We start from the raw sequence: 11,139 nt of genomic DNA, 5'->3' as shown, positions 1-11,139 counted from the left end.
TAACAGAATGAATGTCTATGCCCCAAATAAGGTAGCAAACTCAGGAACCTGAGAATCCTGAATAAAAGCTACCCACACCATTTTCCTAGTACCTGTCACACTACTTTAACTATCCCAAGGGGAAGATATCTTCAAAGTTCTGAAAGAAAAAAAAATCTGTCAATCTAAAATTTTATAACCACTGAAAATATATTTCAAAAATGAAGACAAAATACACACATTTCCAGACATCTGAAATCTGAAATAATTTCTCACTAGCAGATTTACATTATAAGAAATGTTAAAGAATGTCTTCAGTCAGAAGAAAAATATCACTCTCATCTGAATGTATTAATTAAATTAGAAGTCAATTGCAAAATAAAATACTTAAATATTTGGAAATTTTAAAGTTTTAAAATTAAATAATTTAAAAGAATTTATCATTCAATAAAGAAATCAATAGATTAAATAGAAACTATTTAGATCTGAGAAATAAAAACACTAAAAAGCAACATTTATGTGATGTAGCTAAAACGGTACTCAGAGAAAAAGTAATAGCTCTTAACATTTGTATTGCAAAAGACAAATGGTCTCAATGAATGACTTCAGATTTCCTGTTTGAAACAGAGAAAAAGAGAATATCAAACACAAAGTCAAGAAAAGAAAGGGGTGCTTGCTTTGGCAGCATAAATACTAGAATTAGAACGATACTGAGTAGATTAACATGGCCCCTGCGCAAGGATGACACTTAAATTCGAGAAGCGTTCCATATTTCTGGAGCTTCTAACTAGAATGAACAGTTTACAGAGGAACTTAAATGACCCAGGGAGCTGAAAAACACAGCATGAGAATTTTGTGAAGCATACACAAGTATCAATAGCCGAATCGATCAAGCAGGAGAAAAAGTGTTATAGTCTGAAGCCCATCTTGCTGAAATGAGTCAGGCAGACAAGAGTAGAGAAAAAAATAATGAAAAGGAAGAAATAAAACCTTCAAGAAATATGGGACTATGTAAAATGACTGACCTTACGATTGATTGGAGTACCTGAAAAAGATGGGGAGAATGGAACCAAGTTGGAAAACGCACTTAAAGTTATTATCCAGGAGAATTTCTGCAACATAGCAAGACAGGCCAACATTCAAATTCAGGAAATACAGAGGACATCACTAAGATACTACATGAGTTATCAAACCCAAGACACATAATCATCAGATTCTCCACGGTTGAAATGAAGGAAAAAATGTTAAGGGCATCCAGAGAAAGGCCAAGTCACCTACAAAGGGAAGTTCATCAGACTAACAGCAGATCTCTCAGCAGAAACTCTGTAAGTCACAAGAAAGTGGGGGACAATAGTCAACATTCTTAAAGAAAAGAATTTTCAACCCAGAATTTCACATACAGCCAAACTAAGCTTCATAAGCGAAGGATAAATAAAATCCTTTTCAGACAAGCAAATGCTGAGGGATTTCATCACCACCAGGCATGCCTTGCAAAAGCTTCTGAAGGAAGCACTAAATATTAAAAGGAAAAAACGGTACCAGCCACTGCAAAAACACATCAAAATATGCAGGCAAAAGACACTATGAAGAAACTCCATCAACCAGTGTGCAAAATAACCAGCTAGCATCATGATGACAGATGAAATTCACACATAACTATACTAACCTTAAATGTAAATGGGCTAAATGTCCCCAGTTAAAAGACACAGATAGGTAAATTGGATAGAGTCAAGCCCCATGGGCGTGCTATATTCTGGAGACCCGTCTCACATGAAAAAGACACACATAGGTTCAAAATAAAGGGATGGAGGAAAATTTACCAAGCAAATTGAAAGCTGAAAAAAGCAGGGGTTGCAATCCTAATCTCTAACAAAACAGACTTCAAACCAAGAAAGATTTTAAAAAAATGACAAAGAACGACATTATATAATGGTAAAGGGATCAATTCAACAAGAAGAGCTAACCATCCTAAATATATATCCACCCAATACAGGAGCACCCAGATTTATAAAACAAGTTCTCAGAGACATACAAAGAGACTTAGACTCCCACACAATAATAGTGGGAGACATTAACACCCCACTGTCAATATTAGACAAATCAACGAGACAGAAAATTAACAAGGATATTTAGGACTTGAAGTCAGATCTGGATCAAGTAGACCTAATAGACATCTACAGAACTTTCCACCCCAAATCAACAGAATATGCATGCTTCTCAGCGCCACATGGTACTTATTTTAAAATCAACTACATAATTGAGGGTAAAACACTCCTCAACAAATGCAAAAGACCTGAAATCAAAACAGTCTCTCAGACCAGAGTGCAATCGAATTAGAACTCAGGATTAGGAAACTCACTCAAAACCACGCAACTACATGGAAATTGAACAACCTGCTTCTAAATGACTCCTGGGTAAATAATGAAATCAAGGCAGAAATCAAGAAATCCTTTGAAACCAATGAGAATGAAGAGACAATGTACCAGAATCTCTGGAACACAGCTACAGCAGTGCTAAGAGGGAAATTTATAGCACTAAATGCCCATGTCAGAAAGCTAAAAAGACATCAAGTTGACACTGTAACATCACAATTAAAAGAACTACAGAAGCAAGAGGAAATAAATCCAAAAGATAGCAGAATACTAGAAATAACTAAGATCAGAGCAGAACTGAAGGAGATAGAGACATGAAAAACCCTTAAAAAATATCAATGAATTCAGAAGCTGGTTTTTTAAAAAAATTAACAAATCTACCCATCTGACAAAAGTCCAATATCCAGAATCTACAAGAAACTTAAACAATTTTACAAGAAAAAAAACCATCAAAAAGTGGGCAAAGGATGTGAACAGACACTTCTCAAAAGAAGGCATTTATGTGACCAACAAATATATGAAAAAATGCTTAACATCACTGATCATTAGAGAAGTGCAAATCAAAATGACAGTGAGATACCATCTCAGGCCAGTCAGAATGCTGATTATTAAAAAGTCAAGAAACAATAGATGCCGGCAAGAATGGGGAGGAATAGGAATGATTTTACACTGTTGGTAGGAATGCAAATTAGGATCTAGAACCAGAAATACCATTTGACCCAGCAATCCATTACTGGGTATATACCCAAGGGATTAGAATTCATTCTACTATAATGACACATGCACACGTATGTTTATTGCAGCACTATTCACAATAGCAAAGACTTGGAACCAATCCAAATATCTATCAACGATAGACTGGATAAAGAAAATGCGGTACATATATCCCTTGGAATACATCAAAATATGCATTCAAATTCATATATCCCTTGGAATACTATGCAACCATAAAAATGAGTGAGATCATGTCCTTTGCAGGGACATGGATGAAGCTGAAAGCCGTCATTCTCAGCAAACTAATACAGGAACAGAAAATCAAACACCACATGTTTTCACTCATAAGTGAGAGCAGAACAATGAGAACACATGGACACAGGGAGGTGAACAACACACACCAGGGCCTATCAGCAGGTGTGGGGTGAGGGCAGGGAGAGCATCAGGACAAATAGCTAATGCATGTGAGGCTTAACATCTAGACGACGAGTTGATATATGCGGCAAACCACTATGGTACACATATACCTATGTAACAAACCTGCACAACCTGCACAACCTGCACATGTATCTCTGAACTTAAAATAAAAAAATAAAAATTGAAAAAAGAGAATAGTAATGACATCAGAGTTCAATGAAAATGGAAAACAGAAAATGATAGAAAGCATTAATGAAAGGAAAAGATGATTTAAAAAATAAAGAATAAATTGATAAACCTCTAGTCTGACTGATCGGGTATAAAGTGCAAACTGTAAAAGGTACCAATACCAAGAATATAGGAGGTGACATCAGTACAAATTCTATGAATATTGAAAATGTTCTGGTGTTAATATTATTAACAACTTTAAAATAGTATATTCAACAACTTAAATGAAGTATTTAAATATTTAGAAAGACACAAACTACTAAAGTTTACAAAAGAATAAATAGATCACCTAATAGCCCTGTACCTATTAAATAAATTGAAATTTTACTTTAAAACTTGTCCATGAAAATTTATTTAATAAATTTACTTTAATAAAAATACTCAACTGGTAAATGGAATCAAGGAAAAACATATAGCTTAAATGTGAAGTCTGACCGTTATCCTCCTAAATCAGAAACAATGTGAGGATATGCTCACTTACTCTTATTTTGTATTGTACAAGATTTCTAGCCAATGCAATAAGAAAAAGAAATAAAGACAACCATATTAAAATGGAAGAAGTAAAACTGTCATTATTTACAGACATATTATTCTTTTGTATAGAAAATTCTATAGAATCTGAAACAAATAGCACTAGAAATAATAATAAAGAAACTAGGACAAAATACAGTATTCAGAAATAGATATACGGATTTGTCTGATCGCTTTCCAAAACAATGTAAAAAAATTCAAGACTGAAAGAATATTGTTTAATATATGATTCTAAAACATTGTATAACCAGATGTGAAAATTACCTGTGATTGTTATATCACAACATACATAAAAACATACTCAAAATAGATCATGAACTTCAATGTATAATGTAAAACTATAAAAGGTCTAGAAGATAAGTTCTAGAAAATACCTTTCTGAGTTTGTATTGGACAACAATTTCTTAGATATAACTCTAAATGCAAAAAAATTATCAAAGAAAATTCATATAAATTGAACTTCATCAAAATAAAGAAAAAAAGGAATACAAGAAAACTTGCTATATCATATATACCATGGGAAATTTATTTCTTCTTCAAACATTTCTGAAGTCTCTAAATAACTATAAATAGTTATACTTTGCTTAATGATGGAGATACATTTTGAGAAACGTGATTTGGTGAATTTGTCATTGTGTAAACATGATAGAGTGTACTTACACAAACCTAAATGGTATAGCCTAATACACAACTAAGCTATATGGCATAGCTTATTGCTCCTAGGCTGCAAACCTGTACATGTTACTGAATACTATAGGCAGTGTAATGCAATGGTAAGTATTTGTTCATTTAAATTTAGAAAAGGTACAGTAAAACCACTATAAAAAGATAAAATTTGGTCCAACTGTATAGGCACTTATTAGCATACAGAACTAGCAGTTCCTCTGAATGGGACAATGAGAAAGTGGTGAGTAAATGGGAGGGCCTAGGACACTACATGACTGTAGACTTTATAAACATTGGACAAATAGGCTGCCCTAAATTTATTTCTTTAAATTTCTTTCCTCAATAATAAATTAACCTTTGCTTACTATAATGTTTTTACTTTATAAACTTTAATATTTTTTACTTTATGATATTTTTGTAATAACAGCTTAAAACCCACATCATATAGATGTACAAAAATATTTTATTTCTTTATATCCTTATTCCATAAGCTTTTTTCTATGAATTTTTTTTTTACATTTAAAATTTTTGTTAAAAACTAAGGCACAAATGCAGATATTAGCCTAGGACTACAAATGACTGGGATCTGTAGCAATAGCACGGTCTTCCACTTCCACATCTTGCTGCGCGGAAAGGTCTTCAGAGGCAATAATACACATGGAGATGTCATCTCCTATGATAACAATGCCTTCTGGAATACCTCCTGGAGGACCTGCCTGCGGCTGTTTTACAGTTAACTTTTTCTTTTTTATATAAGTAGGAATAAAAAGTATAGTATAGTATAGTAAATACACAAACCAGTAACATAGTCTTTTATTATCATGATCAAGTATTATTAACTGTACAGAATTGTATGTGCTATACTAATATATAATTGGCAGTGCAGTAGGTTTGTTTACACCAGCATCACCATAAAAATGTGAGTCGTGTGTTACACTAAGACCTTACAACAGCTGCATCACTAGGAAATAGTAATTTTTCAGCTCCATTACAATCTCATAGGATTATTGTTGTATATGCTGTTCATCATTGACTGAAATACCATTATGCAGTGCATGCCTCTGTGTGTCTGTATGTGTGAGTGTATATTTTATGTATGCATAAAATAGACACTTTGTGTTCTATTACATGCCACTTCAGAATTCTTAGTCCTTGTTCTGAGTTATACCTTTTGCCACTCTGTGTTAATTATTCACTTCTCATGATTTTACCATTTCTCTTAAAATATGATATTTTTGAAGACAGTATTTTTAGAGTATTTTTAGCTAATAATTTGTTATAATGCATGGAAGTTATAATGCATGGAAATTATAAAAAGAACTTTATAAAATAGAGTACTAATTATTATGCCCATTAAAGTTCATTGTCCATTTTTCACCACAGAACATTGCTTATAAAACGCCATAAAATCATGCTCGTTTTCCTCTGTTTTAATTCCACATTCTTTTTTAACTTTTATTTTAAAAATAAAAGTTCAGAAGTACATGTACAGGTTTGCTATATAAGCAAATTGTATGTCACAGGGGTTTGGTGTAGAAATTATTTCATCACCCATGTAATAAGCTAGTACTTGATAGTTTTTCGATCCTTCCACTCCTCCCACTCTTCATCCTCAAGCAGTCTCGGTGTCTGTTCTTCCCTTCTCTGTGTCCATATGTACTCAAAGTTTAACTTCCTCTTATATGTGAGAACAGGCAGTATTTGGTTTTCTGCTCCTGTGTTAGTTTGCTTAGGATAATGACCTCCAGCTCCACCCATGTTGCCTCAAAGGACATAATCTCATTCTTTTTTGTGGCTGCATAATATTCCATGATGTACATGTACCACATTTTCTTTATCCAGTCTACCATTGATGGGCATTTAGATGGATTCCATGTCTTCGTTATTGTGGATGGTGCTATGATGAACATACACGTGCATGTGTCTTTATGGTAGAATGATTTATATTCCTTTGGGTATATACCCAGTAATGAGATTGCTGGTTTGAATGGTAATTCTGTTTTAAGTTATTAGAGAAATCACCAGACTGATATCCGCAGTGGTTGAGCTAGTTAATATTCCCAACCAGCAGTGCACAAACATTCCCTTTTCTGCACAACTTTGCCAGTATCTGTTATTTTTTGACTTTTTAATAACAACCATTCTGACTGGTGAGTGATGGTATCTCATTGTGGTTTTGATTTGCATTTCTCTAATGATTACTGATGTTAAGCATTTTTTTCATATGCTTGTTGGCTGCATGAATATCTTCCTTTGATGTGTCTGTTTATGTCCTCTGCCCACTTTTTAATGAGGTTGTTTTTCACTTGTAAATTTGTTTCTTATAGGTTCTGAATACTAGACATTTGCCAGATGCATAGTTTGCAAATATGTTCTGTCATTCTGTAGGTTGTCTGTTTACTCTGTTGATAGTTTGTTTTGCTGTACAGAAGCTATTGAATTTAATTAGATCCCATTTGTCAATTTTTGTTTTTGTTGCAATTGCCTTTGACCTCTTTTTCATGAAGTCATGACGTGCCCTATGTCCAGAATGGTATTTTCTAGGTTGTTTTCCAGGGTATTGAAGTTTCTGGATTTAGATTTTAGTCTTTAATCCGTCTTGAGTTAATTTTTGTAAATAATGTAAGGAAGGGGCCCATTTTCAATCTTCCGCATTTGGCTAGCCAATTATCCCAGCACTGTTTATTGAATAAATAGGGAGTCCTTTCACAACTACATATTTTTGTGGTCTTGTATATCAGGTTGGTTATAGGTGTACAACATTATTTTGGGGTTCTCTACTCTGTTCCATTGGTCTATGCATCTGTTTTTGTATCACTACCAAGCTGTTTTAATTACTGTAGCCTTGTAGTAGAGTTTGAAGTTGGTAAATGTGATGCCTCCAGCTTTGTTATTTTTGCTTAGGATTGCCTTAGCTATTAAAGCTCTTTCTCTCTTTTTTATTTTTTATTTTTTGCTTCCATATGAATTTTAGAATAGATTTTTTCTAATTCTGTGAAGAATGTCATTGATAACTTTGATAGAAACAGCATTGAATCTGTACATTGCTTTGGGCATTATGGCCATTTTGATCATATTGATTCTTTCTATTAATAAGCATGGAGAATTTTTCTATTTGTTTGTGTCATCTTTGATTTATTTGAGCAGCTGTTTTTTAAATCTTGTTGTAGAGATCTTTTTGTTTGTTTGTTTGTTTTGTTTTGTTTTTTGAGATGGAGTCTTGCTCAGTTGCTCAGGCTGGAGGGCAGTGGTGCGATCTTGGCTCACTGCAAGCTCTGCCTCCCGGGTTCATGCCATTCTCCTGCCTCAGCCTCCCAAGTAGCTGGGACTACAGGCACCAGCCCCTACACCCAGCTAATTTTTTTGTATTTTTAGTAGAGAAGGGTTTTCAACATGTTAGCCAGGATAGTCTCGATCTCCTGACCTCGTGATCCACCTGTCTCAGCCTCCCAAAGTGCTGGGATTACTGGCATGAGCCACCGTGCCTGGCCTGTTGTAGAGATCTTTCACCTGCCCAATTAACTGTATTCCTAGGTATTTTATTATTTTTGTAGTAATTGTGTTGGGGTTGTGTTCCTGATTTGGCTCTCAGCTTGAAAGTTGGTGGTGTATAGGCATGCTACTGATTTTTGTACATTAATTTTGTACCCTGAAACTTTGATCACATTGTGCATCAGATCTAGAGGCTTTTCGGCAGATACTATGGGGTTTTCCAGGTTTACAATCATACCATCTGCAAGCAGGAATAGTTTGAGTTCCTCTCTTCCTATTTGAATGCCTGTAGTTCTTTCTCTTGCCTAATTGCCATGGCCAGAACTTCCAGTACTACATTGAATAGAAGTGGTGAGAAAGGCATCCTTGTCTTGTGTCGGTTTTCAAGGGGAATTTTTTCAGCTTTTGCCCATTCAGTATGATGTTCCTTGTGGGTTTTTCAAGATGTTTCATATTATTTTGAAGAATGTTCCTTCACTGCCTAGTTTTGTTTAAAACATGTTGAAATTCATGGAAAGCCTTTTCTGCATCTGTTGAGATGATCATGTGGTTTTTGTTTTCAGTTATGTTTATGTGGTAAATCACATTTATTGATTTATATATGTTGAACCAAACTTGCATTCCAGGAGTAAAGCCTACTTGATCATGCTGGATTAGCTTCTTTGATATACTGTTGGATTTGCTTGACTAGTATTTTGCTGAGGATTTTTTGTATCTATGTTCATCAAGGATACTGCCCTAAAGTTTTCTTTTTTTGTTGTGTCTTTGCCAGGTTTTGGTGTCAAGATGATGCTGGCCTCATAGAATGAGTTATGATGGAGTCCCTCCTCCTCAATTTTTTGGAATAGTTTCAGGAGGAATGGTACCAGCTCTTCCTTTTACATCTGGTAGAATTCGGGTGTGATCTGCCTAGTCCTGGGCTTTTTCTGATTGGTAGGCTTTTTATTACTGACTCAATTTTGGAACATTTTATTGGTCTGTTCAGGGATTGAAACTCTTCCTGGGTCAGTGTTTGGATCAGCTACTTGAGAGGCTGAGTCAGCCATGCTGGAGTGCAGTGGCCCAATCTCAGCTCACTGAAACCTCCACCTCCCGGGTTCAAAGAGATTCTCTTGCATTAGCCTCATGAGTAGCTGGGCTTACAGGTGTACACCATGCCCAGCTAATTTGGCTAATTTTTGTATTTTTAGTAGAGACAGGGTTTCACCATGTTGACCAGGCTGGTCTCGAACTCCTGACCTCAGGTTACCCACTCATCTTAGCCTCCCAAAGTGTGGGATTACAAGTGTGAGCTACCATGCCTGACCTCTTTCTAACTTTTTGATGTGGGTATTTAGTAATATAACATGGTTTTGACTGTCCCAGAAATTCTGAATTCTGATATGTTGCATATTTTTCTCATTAATTTCAAAGAATTTATTGATTTCTGCCTTAATTTCATTATCAGCTCAGATATCATTCAGGAGCAGGTTGTTTGATTTCCATTTATTTGTATTGTTTTGATTTTCTTAGCATTGATTTTTATTTTTATTGCACTGTCATTCAAGAGTGTGGTTGTTATGATTTCAGTTTTTTTTGTATTTGCTGAGGGTTTTTTCATGCCCAATCGTGTGATCAGTTTCAGAGTTTGTACCGTATGCAATGAGAAGAGTGTATATCCTGTTGTTTTGGGGTGGGTATTAAGGTGGTTTGTGCCCAAAAATATTATAACCAGTAAATATAACTGTGGTGCATATCAGTGGAGTGCAGCATATAACCAGATAGCTCTATTTTGTGGTAATTCAAGAAAAAAATTGGCTGGGCACAGTAGCTCATGCCTGTAATCCCAGCAATTTGGGAGGCCAAGGTGGGCAGATCACTTGAGATCAGGAGTTCAAGACCAGCCTGGGCAGCACAGTGAAAACCCATTTCTACTAAAAATACAAAAATTGGCTGGGCATGGTAGCAGACACATGTAATCCCAGCTACTTGGGAGGCTGAGGCACGAGAATCACTTGAACCTGGGAGGCAGAAATTGCAGTGAGCCAAGATTGTGCCACTGCACTCCAGCCTGGACAACAGAGACAGGCCTTGCTTAAAAAAAAAAAAAGAAAAGAAAAGAAAAAGAAAGAGACAGAGAAAGAAAGAAGGAAAGAAGGAAAGAAAGAAAGAAAGAGAAAGAAAGAAAGAGAGAGAGAGGAGGGAAGGAAGGAAGGAAGGATTCAAGGGGGTAACAAATCCTTTAGTAATAGAAGGAGACCTCTACTCAGTTACTCATTCGTTTATCTGAAACAACAACAACAAAAAAAATCACAAATAAGGCAAGAAAAATAGAAACATGCAGAAAGTGACACAATTCTGCTTCTAATTACATTTCCCTCCAATGCCTTTGCTATCTCTTGGCTAAATTTGCTGTTCATGCTCTCCAGGTTCCACAAGCATTGCCACACACATCACCTTCCAATATTTAGTATTTTGTTTTAAAAATTTGCATGTACAAAAATTTAAAAATGATTAAGCGTGTATTATATAGAATTACAGTAAAATTAATACAACTATGTAATCACTTTGTAGCTGTGATGGATGCTGTATGTGCCACTGAAATTACCTTTCTCTAATAATGAGACCATTTTCTCAGTTGCCAAGGGTTTTGGCTTTTCACAACTCATGGTTAATACTTTTGTAGAAACTGCTTTTGGACAAAAGCTGTTGGCTTTTCCAAAGTCACATTACTTCCCTGGGACAGAACTCATTCAATTAC

The 11,139-nt window shown here is 35.1% G+C and overlaps 1 non-coding gene across 1 annotated transcript; it reads left to right on the top strand.

Annotated features, from left to right (window-relative positions):
* The first annotated feature begins 648 nt into the window (after positions 1–648).
* LOC116809781 (U6 spliceosomal RNA) lies at positions 649–755 on the top strand. Its single transcript, XR_004369967.1, has one exon. It is a non-coding gene; the product is annotated as a U6 spliceosomal RNA (small nuclear RNA).
* Positions 756–11,139: the final 10,384 nt, after the last annotated feature.

The sequence above is a fragment of the Hylobates moloch genome, unplaced genomic scaffold (assembly GCF_009828535.3).
Source record: "Hylobates moloch isolate HMO894 unplaced genomic scaffold, HMol_V3 SCAFFOLD_1, whole genome shotgun sequence".
NCBI classification, from domain to species: Eukaryota; Metazoa; Chordata; class Mammalia; order Primates; family Hylobatidae; genus Hylobates; species Hylobates moloch.
Note: the sequence above shows the minus strand (reverse complement) of the source record. Positions and strands in the feature narration are given on the sequence as shown.